The sequence below is a fragment of the Coregonus clupeaformis genome, chromosome 18 (genome assembly GCF_020615455.1).
Source record: "Coregonus clupeaformis isolate EN_2021a chromosome 18, ASM2061545v1, whole genome shotgun sequence".
Classification (NCBI taxonomy): domain Eukaryota; kingdom Metazoa; phylum Chordata; class Actinopteri; order Salmoniformes; family Salmonidae; genus Coregonus; species Coregonus clupeaformis.
This window is the reverse complement of record NC_059209.1, coordinates 26,444,085-26,464,209: the sequence shown is the minus strand read 5'-3', so window position 1 is coordinate 26,464,209 and position 20,125 is coordinate 26,444,085. Positions and strand designations below refer to the sequence as shown.

The 20,125-nt window shown below is 45.1% G+C and overlaps 1 protein-coding gene across 1 annotated transcript in view; it reads right to left on the bottom strand.

Moving 5' to 3' along the window:
• Window positions 1–20,125, bottom strand: part of LOC121530643 (armadillo repeat protein deleted in velo-cardio-facial syndrome homolog) — a 344,238-nt gene that overhangs the window by 256,190 nt on the left and 67,923 nt on the right. Inside the window, exon 2 of the mRNA XM_041835760.2 lies at window positions 2,970–3,051. The gene's annotated coding sequence lies outside the window, so the exon portion shown is untranslated. The remainder of the gene's footprint in view (window positions 1–2,969; window positions 3,052–20,125) is intronic.

The window sequence follows — 20,125 nt, the reverse complement described above, 5'->3', positions numbered from 1 at the left end:
CTTAAAGACAACAAAGTCAAGGTATTGGAGTGGCCATCACAAAGCCCTGACCTCAATCCTATGGAAAATTTGTGGGCAGAACTGAAAAAGCGTGTGCGAGCAAGGAGGCCTACAAACCTGACTCAGTTACACCAGCTCTGTCAGGAGGAATGGACCAAAATTCACCCAACTTATTGTGGGAAGCTTGTGGAAGGCTACCCGAAACGTTTGACCCAAGTTAAACAATTTAAAGGCAATGCTACCAAATACTAATTGAGTGTATGTAAACTTCTGACCCACTGGGAATGTGATGAAAGAAATAAAAGCTGAAACAAATCATTCTCTCTACTATTATTCTGACATTTCACATTCTTAAAATAAAGTGATGATCCTAACTGACCTAAGACAGGGAATTTTTACTAGGATTAAATGTCAGGAATTGTGAAAGACGGAGTTTAAATGTATTTGGCTAAGGTGTATGTAAACTTCCGACTTCAACTGTAGAGTGCCTTCAGAAAGTATTCACACCCCTTGACTTTTTCCACATTTTGTTGTGTTACAAAGTGGGATTAAAAATGATTTGTCATTTTTTGTCAACGATCTATACAAAATACTCTGTCAAAGTGGAAGACCTTTTTTTTTAACATTGTATTAATGAGGAAAAATAACTAATATATCTTGATTAGATAAGAATTCAACCCCCTGAATCAATACATGTTAGAATCACAGATGTGAGTCTTTCTGGGTAAGTCTCTAAGAGCTTTGCACACCTGGATTGTACAATATTTGCCCAATATATTTTTTTTTATTCTTCAAGCTCTGTCAAGTTAGTTGTTGATCATTGCTACACAGAATTTTCAAGTCTTACCATATATTTTCAAGCTGATTTAATTCAAAACTGTAACTAGGCCACTCAGGAACATTCCATGTCGTCTTGGTAAGCAACTCCAACGTATATTTGGCCTTGTGTTTTATGGTATTGTCCTGCTGAAAGGTGAATTTGTCTCCCAGTGTCTGGTGGAAATCAGAGTGAACCAATTGTTCCTCTTTCCACTTCACTTAGCTATATTTATAGATCAGTACAGTATAAGAAAACCAGTCTGTTTTTCCATCTGATATAATTGGAAAAGTAATATGAGAGGGCACGCTAAACCCAAAGACATGGGCTGCATCTCATATAGCACCCTATTCCCAAGTAGTGCACTACTTTTGACCAGGGCCATCAAAAGTAGTGCACTATAATATAGTAGAGATACTCCGATTGGGAATAGGATATCATTTGGGACGCAGACCGTATCTCGGATCGAGGCCCAATGTTCTCAATAACAAGATGTCAGACTCCAGCCGTCTTGTCATTTGTGTGAATTTTGTCAAGGCGGCGGAGAGAGGAGAACTTTTAAATATCTTGCAGAGCAGAACAGTCTTTACATCTCTCTCCTCCTGCACCAAGCGAGCCACAAGGCCCGATGCTGATCTGCCCATCTAGAGCCAGGCCATAACTCCTGGGAGAGATACTCATATTCTGTTCTTGTGATGGACTACCTCCCTCCATCAGTATGGTGTGTTCGATCCAGCCACAACTAGTCAGCTATTCCCTTTCTAGCTTGACAAAAGGATATGTCAGAATAAACCAAGTCAGCTGTCTCCTCTCTGGTTACCTTTCACACACACTTTACCATTCAGTCCATGCCAGCTGGAAAAGGCTATATGGACACTCCTGACCTGCAAACCGATATTTCATTTCAGAATTGGTTAAAATTAGGTTACGGTTAGGGTCAAGATAAGGGTCAGTTTTAGATTTTGGTTAGTTGTTTTGAAGGTCAGCAGTGTCCTAATAGCCTCTCCCATGCCAAAAAGCCCCAAATGACCAGTTTGAGCAGCCAGAATCAAGATTCACTTTAATTACTTGAGAACATCTAGACCCAGTGTAATGGTAAATCAACGGCTATAGAGACTCGGCTGTGAAAGAGCGAGAGCGAGAAATAGGCTAACCGTCTGGCATCACAGTATAGCACCCTGCACTAAATAGGTTCAAGTTTAGCGCAGAGCTCCTAGGCAACCAACATCAAGGCCACAAAATGTTAGTCAGGTGGCAACAGAACTACTTTCATTCAGATCAGAGATATCACATCAAGATAAAGGATGTGACAAGAGTCCTGATTGCTACTGGGCCAATGATTGCTGTTAGCCTCGGCCTACATTAGATGGTTTTACAGTTTTTACTCATGAGTGTTTAACAGATGAGCACAGGCTCATTGGTGCCTGATAGAGTGAAAAGGCTTGTTCCACATTACATTCAATAGTGAATAGGTGCACTTAACCCAGGCTCGAAAATGTTGAAGGCTATTCAGGGGAGCTTGATCAATCCTATTCTATTTCAGAATGTAAGGTTACAACTTTTTAATCATTATAAATTAATGTTCAAAGTGGATTCATCTTAGATATCTATTGATTTTCAGAGTATGAACTTACACAGACCCATGCATCTTGGCCCACCGGTGCTTCACTTTAGCTAATCTAATTCTGGGAGGGAAATATTTATTGTTGTTGCATTTTAAGTGCTGTTCCACTTCTAAGCCGTTCCACTCTGACCTATCCTATATGTTAATCCATGTTTAGAAAACAGCATTCATTAAATCAGGATATGATATCGACACTGTACTTTTTATAACACTTCACTTAGCTATATTAATAGATCAGTAGAGTATAAGAAGACCCGTCTGTTTTTCCATCTGATATAATGGGAAAGGGAATATGAGAGGGCACGCTAAACCCAAAGACATGGCTGCATCTCAAATAGCATCCTAATCCCATGTAGTGCACTACTTTTGACCAGGGCTGTCATAAGTAGTGCACTATATAGGGAATAGGGTACCATTTGGGACGCATCCATAGAACAGCTGTGCAATCAGACCAGACACTACAGCCTATGATATAAATATATTGGTTAGGCCTACATCAGGGCAACTAGGAAATGGGGATGAACTCACCTTTGGCTGAAGAGAAAGACCCATAAAAATGTCAGCGCAGGTGAACATTTATCAGCGGGCCACTACAACTATGCTGCTATACCTGCAAGACAAAACAAGATATGTTTTTTAGGTTGCTTGCTTCATCAGATATAATAGGTCCAGCGTATTGGCAAAATTAATGTACCTTCCGTACTAGAAATATAATAATATGATAAAAATAACAAATTGTGCCGTTCTGGATGGCCAACTTTGCTTTGATTACTGTATTGTTGGGTTTAGAGCTTGCAAGATAGGCATTTCACTGTACTTGTGCACGTGACATTAAAACTTGAAACTTTAAGTAGTTAATTATACAACTGATATGCCAAGATACATTATTCTAAAACATGGTTTGATCTGTTGCCTGGCTGCTAAACCCAGTAAGGGACTTCTCCCATGTCTTTTCACATTTCACACTAATTCTTTCCAACAACCCAGTTGACCTTTGACCCGTCTCAGTCACCTAAGATGATATTTCTATCAAAGATATGGGATTTTATATACTTGTAGGTAATAGACATACACCTAAGAGACAATGACGCTCAAGCCTTAAAAGAGACGGACCTTTAAAAAAGACATCTCATTCAATACAGTGAAATGTCAACCAAGTCTTAGTCCCAGTAGATCTGAGACTAGACTGGTGACCTTTACCCTCTCTATGGGCTTCCTCTTAGCCATGGCTCCACACACACACACACAGATAATACATTGTGGATACACACAGTGGCAGTGTGGTGAGTCACTGACAGTCTGAGCAGGACAATAAAAGAGCACTATTAGGGCTGTGAGCGAGGCTAGCGGTGCATGGAGACTATTGTATATGACAGGAAACCCTGTTGAATCTGCTGTCCTGCTACGCTTAGAGGAAGAGGACAGACCGATACTGGCTGTGAGAGGACAGGACCTCCAGCTGAACACCTGTCATCTCTCCCTCTCTTTTTAATTATCACCCTCAGTCTCTCAGTCTTTCCCCTCTCTCAGTATCTCTCCCTCCCTCTCACCCAGAGCGTAAACAGGGACACACACCAGAGGCCAACAACACCAGGCGGTCCCTCGCTCCGATAGCACATCTGCCAGCAGGCCTTAATCCTACTGTCGTCTGCTGATAAGACAATGCTCCCAATGAACGACAGAGAGAGGGAAACAAGGATTCCTATTTTTATCTGGTTATCCCAAATCATTTCATTCCTGGTTTTGTAGCTCCCCTGATGTCAAATGAAATAGTAATGAATGAAAGGGGAGCTGCAGTAAAAAGTGCATATATAGAAAGTAATTTGCTGCGAAAAAGCAAAAAGCCAGCCTTGTTTAAAATGTGATGACATTTACCATTCCTGGGAGGCCTGTAAAGGTGAACTGGCAGCAGTGGTAGTGGTGGTCATTCACTGATGCCGCACACCCGAATACACACGTGCACACACACACACACACACTGCAGGATCCTTTATGCAACAGCATTTTAGCTGTCATTTTACAGTGGGGGATATTCAGAACACGGATATTCAGATACAGCTCAAGCAAACACAGAGTAAAACTTTCCTTCTAAAAGGTCCTGGGGGATAGGTTAGCGAAGAAGACTGGCACCTTAGAAAAGGGCTCCAAATCACCTCATAGACTGACTCATTATAAAGGCACAGTGGTGTCTGTTAGCTTTAGTAGAAACATCACATGGTTGTATTAAAACAATTTTCCTAGAATAGATCAAAGGAATATAGGAGGGTGGATGATAGCGTAATAAAACATTTGGCTCACACAGAACAGGGCATATACATGACCTGTGTTTGAATGTAGAAATGGGATTCTTTAATGGGTGATCATTTGATTATTTGGTGCCTCTAGGGCAGGGATCAAATCAAATCAAATTTTATTGGTCACATGCGCCGAATACAACAGGTGCAGACATTACAGTGAAATGCTTACTTACAGCCCTTAACCAACAGTGCATTTATTTTTAACAAAAAAAGGAAAAATAAAACAACAACAAAAAAAGTGTTGAGAAAAAAAAAAAAGAGCAGACATAAAATAAAGTGACAGTAGGGAGGCTATATATACAGGGGGGTACCGTTGCAGAGTCAATGTGCGGGGGCACCGGCTAGTTGAGGTAGTTGAGGTAATATGTACATGTGGGTAGAGTTAAAGTGACTATGCATAAATAATTAACAGAGTAGCAGCAGCGTAAAAAGGATGGGGTGGGGGGGTAGTGCAAATAGTCCGGGTAGCCATGATTAGCTGTTCAGGAGTCTTATGGCTTGGGGGTAGAAGCTGTTGAGAAGTCTTTTGGACCTAGACTTGGCACTCCGGTACCGCTTGCCGTGCGGTAGCAGAGAGAACAGTCTATGACTAGGGTGGCTGGAGTCTTTGACAATTTTGAGGGCCTTCCTCTGACACCGCCTGGTATGGAGGTCCTGGATGGCAGGAAGCTTGGCCCCAGTGATGTACTGGGCCGTACGCACTACCTTCTGTAGTGCCTTGCGGTCGGAGGCCAAGCAGTTACCATACCAGGCGGTGATGCAACCAGTCAGGATGCTCTCGATGGTGCAGCTGTATAATTTTTTGAGGATCTGAGGACCCATGCCAAATCTTTTCAGTCTCCTGAGGGGGAATAGGCTTTGTCGTGCCCTCTTCACGACTGTCTTGGTGTGTTTGGACCATGATAGTTCGTTGGTGATGTGGACACCAAGGAACTTGAAGCTCTCAACCTGTTCCACTACAGCCCCGTCGATGAGAATGGGGGCGTGCTCAGTCCTCTTTTTTTTCCTGTAGTCCACAATCATCTCCTTTGTCTTGGTCACGTTGAGGGAGAGGTTGTTGTCCTGGCACCACACGGCCAGGTCTCTGACCTCCTCCCTATAGGCTGTCTCATCGTTGTCGGTGATCAGGCCTACCACTGTTGTGTCGTCGGCAAACTTAATGATGGTGTTGGAGTCGTGCCTGGCCATGCAGTCATGGGTGAACAGAGAGTACAGGAGGGGACTGAGCACGCACCCCTGAGGGGCCCCCGTGTTGAGGATCAGTGTGGCAGATGTGTTGTTACCTACCCTTACCACCTGGGGGCGGCCCGTCAGGAAGTCCAGGATCCAGTTGCAGAGGGAGGTGTTTAGTCCCAGGATCCTTAGCTTAGTGATGAGCTTAGAGGGCACTATGGTGTTGAATGCTGAGCTGTAATCAATGAATAGCATTCTCACGTAGGTGTTCCTCTTGTCCAGGTGGGAAAGGGCAGTGTGGAGTGCAATAGAGATTGCATCATCTGTGGATCTGTTGGGGCGGTATGCAAATTGGAGTGGGTCTAGGGTTTCTGGGATAATGCTGTTGATGTGAGCCATGACCAGCCTTTCAAAGCACTTCATGGCTACAGACGTCAGTGCTACGGGTCGGTAGTCATTTAGGCAGGTTATCTTAGAGTCCTTGGGCACGGGGACTATGGTGGTCTGCTTGAAACATGTTGGTATTACAGACTCAGTCAGGGACATGTTGAAAATGTCAGTGAAGACACTTGCCAGTTGGTCAGCACATGCTCGGAGTACACGTCCTGGTAATCCGTCTGGCCCTGCGGCCTTGTGAATGTTGACCTGCTTAAAAGTCTTACTCACATCGGCTACGGAGAGCGTGATCACATAGTCATCCGGAACAGCTGGTGCTCTCATGCATGCTTCAGTGTTGCTTGCCTCGAAGCGAGCATAGAAGTGGTTTAGCTCGTCTGGTAGGCTTGTGTCACTGGGCAGCTCGCGGCTGTGCTTCCCTTTGTAGTCTGTAATAGTTTTCAAGCCCTGCCACATCCGACGAGCGTCAGAGCCAGTGTAGTACGATTCAATCTTAGACCTGTATTGACTCTTTGCCTGTTTGATGGTTCGTCGGAGGTCATAGCGGATTTCTTATAAGCGTCCGGGTTAGAGTCCCATTCCTTGAAAGCGGCAGCTCTACCCTTTAGCTCAGTGCGGATGTTTCCTGTAATCCATGGCTTCTGGTTGGGGTATGTACGTACGGTCACTGTGGGGGACGACATCATCGATGCACTTATTGATGAAGCCAGTGACTGATGTGGTGTACTCCTCAATGCTGTCTGAAGAATCCCGAACATGTTCCAGTCTGTGCTAGCAAAACAGTCCTGTAGCTTAGCATCTGCGTCATCTGACCACTTTTTTATTAACCGAGTCACTGGTGCTTCCTGCTTTAGTTTTTGCTTATAAGCAGGAATCAGGAGGATAGAGTTATGGTCAGATTTGCCAAATGGAGGGCGAGGGAGAGCTTTGTATGCGTCTCTGTGTGTGGAGTAAAGGTGGTCTAGAGTTTTTTTTCCTCTGGTTGCACATTTAACATGCTGGTAGAAATTAGGTAGAACGGATTTAAGTTTCCCTGCATTAAAGTCCCCGGCCACTAGGAGCGCTGCATCTGGATGAGCGTTTTCCTGTTGATTTATGGCCTTGTACAACTCATTCAGTGCAATCTTAATGCCAGCATTGGTTTGTGGTGGTAAATAGACAGCTATGAAAAATATAGATGAAAACTCTCTTGGTAAATAGTGTGGTCTACAGCTTATCATAAGATACTCTACCTCAGGCGAGCAAAACCTTGAGACTTCCTTAGTATTTGATTTTGTGCACCAGCTGTTGTTTACAAATATACACAGACCGCCACCCCTTGTCTTACCGGAGTCAGCCGTTCTATCCTGCCGATGTAGCGTATAGCCCGCTAGCTGTATGAAATCCATGTCGTCGTTCAGCCACGACTCGGGTGAAACATAAGATATTACAGTTTTTAATGTCCCGTTGGTAGGATAACCGTAATCTTAAGTCATCCAATTTATTTTCAAATGATTGAATGTTGGCTAATAGGATTGATGGAAGAGGCAGTTTACTCGCCGCCGTCGGATCCTTACAAGGCACCCCGATCTACGTCCACGATATCTCCGTCTCTTCCTCACGCGAATGACGGGGATTTGGGCCTTGTCGGGTGTCTGTATGATATCCTTCGCGGCCGCCTCGTAGAAGAAAAAATCTTCGTCCAATACGAGGTGAGTAATCGCTGTCCTGATATCCAGAAGCTCTTTTTGGTTATAAGAGACGATGGCAGAAACATTATGTACAAAATAAATTACAAATAACGCGGAAAAACACACATAATAGTACAATTGGTTAGAGGGCTGTAAAACGGCAGCCATCTTCTTAAACTAGATTCAGGCGCGGGCCGATTTTTTCTTGAGTGTATGGTCGAGAGGCCGGAACATAATTACAAATCATTTGTAGACTGCAAATTCACTGCAAGAAGCCCAAACAGATATAATGTTTGACTAAAACATAATAATTTCAAACTTTGCTTACATTTGTGTACGATCACGTCGTGTCTCTCTACCATGCGTGGGAATACTTGGGAACAGATTTCTTAAATTAAAATCACTTGGAGCTGATTTCCTGGTGTTTTTTACAGTCTTATGTCCAACAATGAAAATTCCACACAAATGTTATTTAAATATTTATTTTTTTGCTCAGAGAACTTGGGTGGAGGGTGAGGAGAGTTAATGAAAGGACCAGATGGACACTAGCTGGAGTAAGGGTCGTGTTGTCACATTCAGACAACCTTAAATCTGAGTGCCAGCCACACTAATCTGACTGACAGGACAAACAGTGCTAACGGCCATTCCATTGGATGTTTGCTTGGACAACTGCTCCTGTCCTGTCCACATGGCCATGGCCAGTACTACCGTTGGACTTCAGAGAACTAGAGGTGACTGATCTCTCCCCATGTCTCTCCTCAGCACTGGGCTCTTCCACACAGCACAGTGAACGGGGAGAGGTAAACAGAGTGACGGGTGAGGTCATTCAAAGGGGAACAGGAATAGGGAACAGGGAGTGGCAGTGTACATGAACTGCCATGATGTCAAGCAGTAAGTATAGTGCTGACTGAGAACTGCGCCAGTCCAGACAGATCCTCAGGTGCTACATTGATAAAACGCTCAAATTAAGCCTGCTTCCTCTAAAAAGCATATTTTACATAAAGGTTAAGAAGCACATGGTTCAAGTGGGGTCAGAGGGGTGCACTGAGGGTAATGCTAAGGGGATAAGAAGGGTCTTACTGAATTTTAATGAGGAGAAACCAACAAGGAAAGGCTCAGGGGAACAGCACTGGCACTGAGTCACTCTCCCTCTCTCTATCGCTAGGACATTGAGATTGTTCAGCATTTGAATATCTCCTCAGTCCCCAACTGTATTTCAAACTGTCAATCTGACACAAACATGCAAGACAATTCATAATTGAAACATACCTGAACATTTTTGCTTTTCAAATACACCACTTAAAAAACATTAATTATATAACTGAATTCATTAGCTAGATTTGTTTTTTAACAAAGTCATTAACATTTTCAAACAAAGCCCAGACACCTCTCTGATTTGGAAAATCAAGCTTTGTAGTTGAATTGGTATGGGATGCAATGGCTTTGAAATGTTTATATAAAGAAAACTTGTCTGTCTACATTCAAATACTTCCAGCTTTGATCGACTGTCCATGCATAAGGACTTATAGATCCATAATTTACAAGATATGAAATACTTATACACAGATGTACTGTTGTGACCGAACAGTGAAAAATATAATTATTGAAGATTTAATCATCAGGTACGGAAGAAGCCGGAGGAAAAACATAGTAAGTCAACATGATTATGAATTTATTCTAAGAAGAATGCGAGTGATCTCCATTGCACTCAGGCTGTTTTCTACCAGCTACCGAGCTCAGGATGTCACACCTACAATGAGAAAACAAATCTGATACCTGTTGAAACACGACCATAGACACTTCCAGTCATACAACAGTGTTAAGCACAGTCTCTTCTTATGGCTAATGGATTAACCAGTCACAACTCACCCACACACTGCTTCCCAGAGCGTGCACAAGAATACACACACCAAAACCTACACACTGATTCCTAGAGCAGACATACACAAACAATGAATCCTGTGTATTCTCGCAGAGCTGTGCCAAAGAGGTTTTTCAGACTATATGTGTAGCCACTTCCCCTCTCCTCACGTCCCTCCTCTCCCCTCACGTTCCTCGACTCCCGTCACGTTCCTCCTCTCCCCTCATGTTCCTCCTCTACCCTCAAGTGCCTCCTCTACCCTCACATTTACATTTTAGTCATTTAGCAGACGCTCTTATCCAGAGCGACTTACAGTTAGTGAGTGCATACATTTTTCATACTGGCCCCCCGTGGGAATCGAACCCACAACCTTGGCGTTGCAAGCACCATGCTCTACCAACTGAGCTACAGGGGACTCACGTCCCTCTCCTCTCGACTCCCTCTCTCCCCCCCTTCCTCCCTCCCTCCCTCCCCTCCTTCCTCCCCTCCCTCCCCTCTCGACACCACCCCTCCCTCCCTCCCTCCACACACGTTCCTCCTCTACCCTCAAGTCCCTCCTCTACCCTCACATTTACATTTACATTTTAGTCATTTAGCAGACGCTCTTATCCAGAGCGACATACAGTTAGTTAGTGAGTGCAAACATTTTTCATACTGGCCCCCAGTGGGAATCGAACCCACAACCCTGGCGTTGCAAGCGCCATGCTCTACCAACTGAGCTACAGGGGACTCACGTCCCTCTCCTCTTGACTCCCCCTCCCTCCCTCCCTTCTCCCCCCTCTCCCCTCTCGACACAACCCCTCCCTCCCTCCTCTCCACACCACTCTCCCTCCTCTCCTCGACTAGACTGTCCCTCCCTCTCTCCCTCCTCTCCTCGATTGCCCCTCCCTCCCTCCCTACCTCCTTCCTCTCCACACCACCCTCCCTCCCTCCTCTCCTCGACTAGACTGCCCCTCCCTCTCTCCCTCCTCTTCTCGATTGCCCCTCCCTCCCTCCTCTCCTCTCCTCTCCTCTCCTCTCAACCCCTCCCTCCCTCCCTCCTCTCCTCTCGACCCCTCCCTCCCTCCCTCCCTCCTCTCGACCCCTCCTCTCCCCTCCCTCCCTCCCTCCTCTCCTCTCGACCCCTCCCTCCTCTCCTCTCGACCCCTCCCTCCTCTCCCTCCCCTCCCTCCTCTCGACCCCCTCCCTCCCTCCTTCCTTCCTCTCGACCCCTCCCTCCCTCCTCTCCTCTCGACCCCTCCCTCCCTCCCTCCCTCCCTCCTCTCGACCCCTCCCTCCCTCCCTCCTCTCCTCTCGACCCCTCCCTCCCTCCCTCCCTCCTCTCCTCTCGACCCCTCCCTCCCTCCCTCCTCTCCTCTCGACCCCTCCTCTCTCGACCCCCCCCTCTCGACCCCCCTCCCCTCCCTACCTCCTCTCCACCCCCCCTCCCTCCCTCCCTCCCTCCCTCCCTCCTCTCCTCCTCCCTCCTCTCGACCCCCCCTCCCTCCTCTCCTCCCCTCCCTCCTCCCTCCCTCCCTCCTCTCCTCCCTCCTCTCGACCCCCCCTCCCTCCCTCCCTCCCTCCCTCCCTCCTCTCCTCCCCTCCCTCCTCTCGACCCCCCCTCCCTCCCTCCTCTCGACCCCCCCTCCCTCCCTCCCTCCCTCCCTCCTCTCCTCCTCCCTCCTCTCGACCCCCCCCTCCCTCCCTCCTCTCGACCCCCCTCCCTCCCTCCCTCCCTCCCTCCCCCCTCCCTCCCTCCCTCCCTCCCTCCCTCCCTCCCTCCTCTCCTCCCCTTGACCCCCCTCCTCTCCCCTCGACCCCCCCTCCCTCCTCTCCTCTTGACCCCCCCCTCCCTCCTCTCCCCTCGACCCCTCCCTCCTCTCCACCCCCTCCCTCCCTCCCTCCTCTCCTCTCGACCTCTCCTCCCTCCCTCCCTCCCTCCTCTCCACTCGACCCCTCCCTCCCACCTCGACCCCTCCCTCCCTCCTCTCCTCTCGAACCTTCCCTCCCTCCCTCCTCTCCTCTCGACCCCTCCCTCCTCTCGACCTCTCCTCCCCTCCCCTCCCTCCCTCCCTCCTCTCCACTCGACCCCCTCCCTCCCTCCTCTCCTCTCGAACCTTCCCTCCCTCCCTCCCTCCTCTCCTCTCAACCCCTCCCTCCCTCCTCTCGACCCCCTCCCTCCCTCCCTCCCTCCCTCCTCTCGACCCCCTCCTCTCCCCTCCCCTCCCTCCCTCCCTCCCCTCAACCCCTCCCTCCTCTACTCTCGACCCCTCCCTCCTCTCCTCTCGACCCCTCCCTCCCTCCTTCCTCTCGACCCCTCCCTCCCTCCTCTCGACCCCTCCCTCCCTCCCTCCTCTCCTCTCGAACCTTCCCTCCCTCCCTCCTCTCCTCCCTCCTCTCCTCTCGACCCCTCCCTCCCTCCCTCGCCTCCTCGACTTCCTTGCCCCCTCCCTCCCTCGCCACCTCTCCTCTCGACTCCCCCTCCCTCCCTCGCCACCTCGACTTCTTCTCCCTCCCTCCCTCCCTCCTCTCGACTCCCCCTCCCCTCCTCTCGACTCGACTCCTCTCCCTACCCCTCCTCTCGACTCGACTCCTCTCCCTACCCCTCCTCTCGACTCGACTCCTCCTCTACCTACCCCTCCCCTCCTCTCGACTTGACTCCTCCTCTACCTACCCCTCGCCTCCTCTCGACTCGACTCCTCCTCTACCTACCCCTCGCCTCCTCTCCTCTCCTCTCGACTTCCCTCTCCCTTGCCTCCTCTCGACTCCCCCTCCCTCCTCTCCTCTCGACTCCCCCTCCCTCCCTCCCTCCCTCCCTCCTCTTGACTCCCCCTCCCTCCCTCCCTCCCTCCTCTCCCCCTCCCTCCCTCCCTCCTCTCCCCCTCCTCTCCCCCCTCCCTCCCTCCCTCTTTCCCCCCAGTCTGTCTCATCAGCCCTCTGACATCCATTTAAACTCTCATTTACATGCTGTTAGTGCTGGAGCCCATCCAGTAACAGAACCCCCATGCAGATACAGACACAGCACAGTGTGGTCAAACACGGGCATTGCAATGAAATTCAAATGGCCTCATTCAGAATGGGGGATCCACATAGCTGTGACTATTATATCAGGGTAAACAATCATATAACGGCAGAATCATATCTTTGTGAAGTGCTGAAGTAGGGTGGATAGACTGACAGGGAGTGCAGTGCTCACTAAAGGATATGCTAATATGCAGCCTTATTCAGCCTTGAGCATGATTGGCACAGTGTGTTGGATAGAATGGATGGTTCTGGGTTGAAAACACATTGCCAAGACAGTGAGAGGAAGAAGAGAGAGGAAAGAAAGGAACGAAAGAGAAAAATAGGGTACCAACTCAACGTGAGCGTTGTATTTTTGTCTTTAAGTGTACTACGCTCTTCGGTGTATAACTCTTATGTAGTGTACATGTAAGGTGATGCCTTGTGACTTAAAGCACATTCAGAATACTTACACACATTTTACACACGCCAACAGAGAGCCTCATTGTGTTAAGTTGCAGTATGCCTAACACAAAAGCACACAAGCGCACACACACACAGAGTGTGAGTGATGCAAAAAGTGGTGTGGTAGTAAGCTAAAGGAGAAGGAACATAACTATTCATTGTGCTTCACTACACAGACTGACATCTCTCTATTATGACTGGGAAGTGACAAAATATCTGCCATTGCCCTGAGATAAATATGTCTCGAGTCACTTTCAGTATGCGTTGTGTATCAACCACAGATCCACATTGAAATCTAATGTTGCGGCGCTCTGCAGTCAGTCAGGCAGGCAGAAGTGTGATTTCCAGAGAGAGGGGAAAGTTAGAGTTGTTGGTAATGGACCTCCACATCTCCCTGTCCTTCCTCATTAGAGAGTTTTCAGTGAGTGTGTCTGTCTGTAAAGCTGTCAGAGCGCATCACCCTCTAGTCTCCATGGTTATTTTGCCTCAGTCAAACTCGTTATAGTCAAAATCAATGGAAGAACGCCTATATCAAGTCCTCATTATGGGGGAGTGTGTTCATTTCAAAATGTCAAAGCAACAGTTAAAAGCTCTGTAATACTGTATGATCAAAGGCACAATACATTACACACCAGGGCCCAGATTCACAAAACACTTCTTACACAAAAACTTAAGAAGCATCTTAAGAAAAAATTTAATAAGTTCATAAGTGCAATTCCTCAACAATATCTTAAGATGTAATGATTTTCCTAAGAACTTCTCAAATACCTTCTTATGAATTTCTTAACTATATTCTTAAGATGTTTGTTGCTAATCAACGGATTTAGCTAGCTATCTAGCTAGCAATGGAAATCATGTTAGCATATTTAATACTGAGATTACTGTTCTAAAACATGTTCTTGGGTTTAAAATAATCAATACTGAAACTTTCAGATGAAGTTTGTGAGTGAATTAAATCAAATCAAATTTTATTTGCCACATGCGCCGAATACAACAGGTGTAGACATTACAGTGAAATGCTTACTTACAAGCCCTTAACCAACAATGCAGTTTTGAAGAAAATAAAAAAAAGTGTTAAGCAAAAAATAGAGAAGTAAAAAATAAAAAATAATTAAAGAGCAGCAGTAAAAGAAAATAACAGTAGGGAGGCTATATACAGGGGGTACCGATACAGAGTCAATGTGCGGGGGCACCGGTTAGTCGAGGTAATTTAGGTAATATGTACATGTGGGTAGAGTTAGTGACTATGCATAAATAATAAACAGAGCAGCAGCAGTGTAAAAGAGGGGGTTTGGGGGGGGAGTCAATGCAAATAGTATGGGTATTTTTATTTTTTTTAACCTTTATTTAACCAGGTAAGCCAGTTGAGAACAAGTTCTCATTTACAACTGTGACCTGGCCAAGATAAAGCAAAGCAGTGCGATAAAAACAACAACACAGAGTTACATATGGGGTAAACAAAACATAAAGTAAAAAATACAACAGAAAATATATATACAGTGTGTGCAAATGTAGCAAGTTATGGAGGTAAGGCAATAAATAGGCCATAGTGCAAAATAGTTACAATTTAGTATTAACACTGGAATGATAGATGTGCAAAAGATGATATGCAAATAGAGATACTGGGGTGCAAATGAGCAAAATAAATAATCATGGGTAGCCATGATTAGCTGTTCAGGAGTCTTATGGCTTGGGGGTAGAAGCTGTTAAGAAGCCTTTTGGACCTAGACTTGGCGCTCTGGTACCGCTTGCCGTGCGAATTAAACATGTTCAATTGCTTTCATGAGCTTATTCTCTCACTGCCCTGAGTATAAAACAAGGGTTTAGCTACCTTGGCATTAAGAACATTTCCCAGAACAAATCCAATAACTTCTTAACTTTTTGCTTATGGAGAAACATAAGAAAAGACGCTAGAACATTTCCAGGAACCTTTTTGAGGAATAGCAACTTTGCTTAACTTTCTTCTTAAGTCTATAGTTAAGGACAAAATGGCAGTTAAGAAGACATTTCTTCTTAAGGTTTTGTGAATCTGGGCCCAGATCAGGAAGTCAGTCATGTTATGAGTAGGAATAGCAGGTTCACAATAGTCTTCATTGATGCTCCTTCTCCCCTTAACCTGAGGCATCCAGAATGTATTATGGATGGATAGATAGGTATACAGTAGCACTGTCTGCGATTGACAGGGAACCTTTGTCAGGAATGCCAACATACATAAAGCAGTCAGTGGAGCTCAGTCAAATCTAAGAGCCAGAAGTCAGAGCAGTGACCTTAGTGATGATAGATGGACTCTCCAGACAAGCTTTCATTCCTTCCTGTACATCTCCATGTGCAGACTCTTCACCATCAGGGCGATATGCTTTGGAGATGTGTTTTATCAAAGCTTACACAGAACATGGTCTCACTCCCTAATGTCTACAGTATTCTACAGCCTGGGCTAAAGTGCAGTGCGGTTCAGATGACATGTCCAAATTCCAGTAGACTCACCCACTTGACTGACTGTGCCAAGGTACCTTTGGTCTATTTAACCAGGCCTTAGAATGAGGGCGCGTAACAAAATACTATAATGTGTAACATACAGTGGCTTCCGAAAGAATTCACACCCCTTGACTTTTTCCACATTTTGTTGTGTTACAGCCTGAATTTAAAATGGATTACATTGAGATTTTGTGTCACTGGCCTACACACAATACCCCATAATGTCAAAGTGGAATTACGTTTTTAGAATGATTTACTAATTAATTAAAAATTAAAAGCTGAAATGTCTTGAGTCAATAAGAATTAAATCCCTTTGTTATGGCAAGCCTAAATAAGTTCAGGAGTAAACATTTGCTTAACAAGTCACATAATAAGTTGCATGGACTCACTCTGTGCACAATAACATTATTTAACCTCTATGGGATCGGTGTCCCGTATATGGGACGGTTGAGCTAACGTGCGCTAATGTGATTAGCAAACTTTCCAGGACATACATTTTACATTTACATTTTAGTCATTTAGCAGACGCTCTTATCCAGAGCGACTTACAGGAGCAATTAGGGTTAAGTGCCTTGCTCAAGGGCACAGACAGATTTTTCACCTAGTCGGCTCAGGGATTAGAACCAGCAACCTTTCGGTTACTGGCACAACGCTCTTAACCACTAAGCTACCTGCCGCCATAGACATGACATAGACATGTCTTATATGGGCAGAAAGCTTACATTCTTGTTAATCTAACTGCACTGTCCAATTTACAGTAGCTATTACAGTGAAAAAATACCATGCTATTGTTTGAGGAGAGTGCACAACAACAAAAAACTTATCACGGCAACTGGTTTGATACATTCACCTCTGAAGGTAAAAAATGTACTTACATTCAGTAATCTTGCTCTGATTTGTCATCCTAAGGGTCCCAGAGATAAAATGTAGCATAGTTGTTTGATAAAATCAATTTTTATATTCAAATGTAGGAACTGGGTTCCTGTCTCTGGCTCCACACCCACCCCGCCTGGCCATCTAGATGTGTGAAAGTCAGTGTATAAGCTAATGATCCATCATGTATGACATTCCTGGGAGTGTGTAAACTTACATTTTGTATTACCATATCATTTTTGTATGTTCTCTATAGTTATGTACTTGGAAATGTATCATATGACGAATTCAGCACATTTGGGCAGACTTGATACAAAATAGTACAGTATTGCAATGCTTCACTGGATCAATCTGCAACTTTGCACACACTGCTGCCATCTAGTGGCCAAAATCTACATTGCGCCTAAACTGCAATATTATATTGTGGCCTTTCTCTTGCATTTCAAAGATGGAACAAAAAAATAAAAGAATACGCTTTTTTTTACCAGATCTAATGTGTTATATTCTCCTACATTAATTTCACATTTCCACAAACTTCAAAATGTTTCCTTTCAAATGGTATCAAGAATATGCATATCCTTGCTTCAGGTCCTGAGCTACAGGCAGTTAGATTTGGGTATGTCATTTTAGGCGAAAATTGAAAAAAAGGGTCCGATCCTTAAGAGGTTAACATGATTTTGGAATGACTACCTCAGTGCTGTACCCCACAAATACAATTATCTGTAAGGTCCCTCAGTCGAGCAGTGAATTTCAAACACAGATTCAACCACAAAGACCAGGGATGTTTCCCAATGCATTGCAAAGAAGGGCACCTACTGGTAGATAATTATTTTAAAATAAAAGCAGTCATTGAATATGCCTTTGAGCATGGTGAACTTATTAATTACACTTTGGATGGTGTATCAATACATCCAGTCACTATAACGATACAGGCGTCCTTCCTAACTCAGTTGCCGGAGAGAAAGGAAACTGCTCAGGGATTTCACCATGGTAACTTTAAAACAGTTACAGAGTTTAATGGTTGTGATAGGAGAAAACTGAGGATGGATCAACAACATTGCAGTTACTCCACAATACTAACCTAAATGACAGAGTGAAACGAAGGAAGCCTGTACAGGATAAAAATATTCCAAAACATGTATCCTGTTTGCAATAAGGCACTAAAGTAAAACTGCAAAGAAATATCCTGAATGCAAAGCGTTATGTGTGGGGCAAATCCAACAAAACACATCACTGAGTACCACTCTTCATATTTTCAAGCATGGTCGTAGCTGCATCATGTTCTAGGAATGCTTGACATCGGCAAGGACTCGGGAGTTTTTTTAGGATAAAAATAAACTGAAGCTAAAGAGCTAAACACAGGCAAAACCGGGTTCAGTCTGCTTTCCAATAGACACTGGGAGACAAATTCACATTTCAGCAGGACAATAACCTTAAACACAATGCCAAATAGGTTATACAGTGGAGTTGCTTACCGAGACGACATTGAAGGTTCCCGAGTGGTCTAGTTACAGTTTTGACTTAAATTGGTTTGAAAATCGATGGCAAGACTTGAAAATGGCTGTCTAGCAATGATCAACAACCAACTTGACAGAGCGTGAATAATTTTTTCAAGAATAATGTGCAAATATTTTACTGTCCAGGTATGCAAACCTCTTAGAGACTTACCCAGAAAGACTCACAGCTGTAATTGCTGCCAAATGTGATTCTAACATGTATTGACTCAGGGGTGTGTAAATTTGCAAAAAATTCTAAAAACATGTTTTCACTTTGTCATTATGGGTTATTGTGTGTAGAATTTTGAATTCAGGCTGTAACACAATACAAATGTGGAATAAGTCAAGGGGTATGAATACTTTCTGAAGGCACTGTACCATAGACAGAGTATAGCATAGTGTTTAGATTTTGCCTCTGGAAAGTTTAGCCTCCATTTATTCCAGTGAAACAAGATAGAATTATAGCCTGTACAACTGAATTTATGATACAGTAAAAATGTAATGAGTGCTGACAAGCTCAATCATTTTCAGAGGCAACAGATAACACTATAATTATCAGGCGAGGAATTAAAGAGTTGGAGAGAGGGAGAGAAAAAGGAAGGAGAGAAAGAGGAAGGAGAGAGAGACAGAGACAGACAGACAGACAGACAGTAAGGGGAGAGAGAGGATGTAAAGAGAGAAATGAGAGAGAGAGAGAGAGAGAAATGAGAGAGAGAGAGAGAGAGAGAGAAATGAGAGAGAGAGAGAGCGCGAGAGAGCGAGAGAGCGCGAGAGAGAGAGAGAGCGCGAGAGAGAGAGAGAGAGAGAGAGAGAGCGCGAGAGAGAGAGAGAGAGAGCGCGAGAGAGAGGGAGAGAGAGAGAGAGAGGGAGAGAGAGAGAGAGAGAGAGACAGGCAATGTGCCCACTGCCCACAAAATGAGGTCGAAACTGAGCTGCACTTTTTAACCTCCTGCCAAATGTATGACCATATTAGAGACATATTTCCCTAGATTACACAGACGCGCAAAGAATTTGAATTTGATAAACTCCCATATCTATTAGATGAAATACCACAGTGTGCCATCACAGCAGCAAGATGTATGACCTGTCACCACAAGAAAAGGGCAACCAGGGAAGCACAAACACCATTGTAAATACAACCCATATTTATGTTGATTTATTTTCCCTTTCGTACTTCAACATTTTGCACATCATTTTAACACTCAGTCAATAACATAACGTTTGAAATGTCTCTATTTTTCTGAAACTTTTGTGAGTGTAATGTTTACTGTTCATTTTTATATGTTTAATTCACTTTTGTTTATTATCTATTTCACTTGCTTTGGCAATGTAAACATATATTTCCCATGCCAATAAAGCCCCTTTTAATTGAATTGAAGAGAGCGAGCGAGAGCGCGCACTTACTGTGTGGTACACAGTGCTTCAGCTAGCCCCCTGCCTATTGCTGGGGCCAGTTAATGGTGGACCTTGGGTGTTAATGTAATAATGTTTGGTTTATTATGGGCTGGTGAGTGTCAGTGTCCTGCCTGCTGTCAGCTCCCAGCCTGATTCATCTGATGCCAGCTCTCTCTCGCTCCCTCTTCTCTCTCTCACACACCCCCCCTCTCTCTAATACTCGATCCTTCCAAACGCTCTCAAACACAGACACAAAATAGTTTTTCAAATGAGAGCCAACCTGAAGCCACAGCGTTCACAGAGACAGACGCTCAGATGTCGATATCAGCCACTGTTTGTCTGATGGCCGGGCCAGGACGGCATTGAAATTCTGAATGCCAGAAGCTATTTACTGGGTTAGGATTAATTAGGAGCCTGTCTGAAATGGAATTGTGGAAAGTAATCAATGGCATGTCTCTCTTCCCGCATTGTTAGCCCAGCCTCACGTACAGTGCTGCTTTTATCCACTCAGGCCATTAGGAGGCTGTGTCAGAGAGAGCGAGTGAGCGTGCGAGAGAGGGAAAGAGAGAGAAAGAGGGGAAGAGAGTTGGGAAAGAGAGAGAAA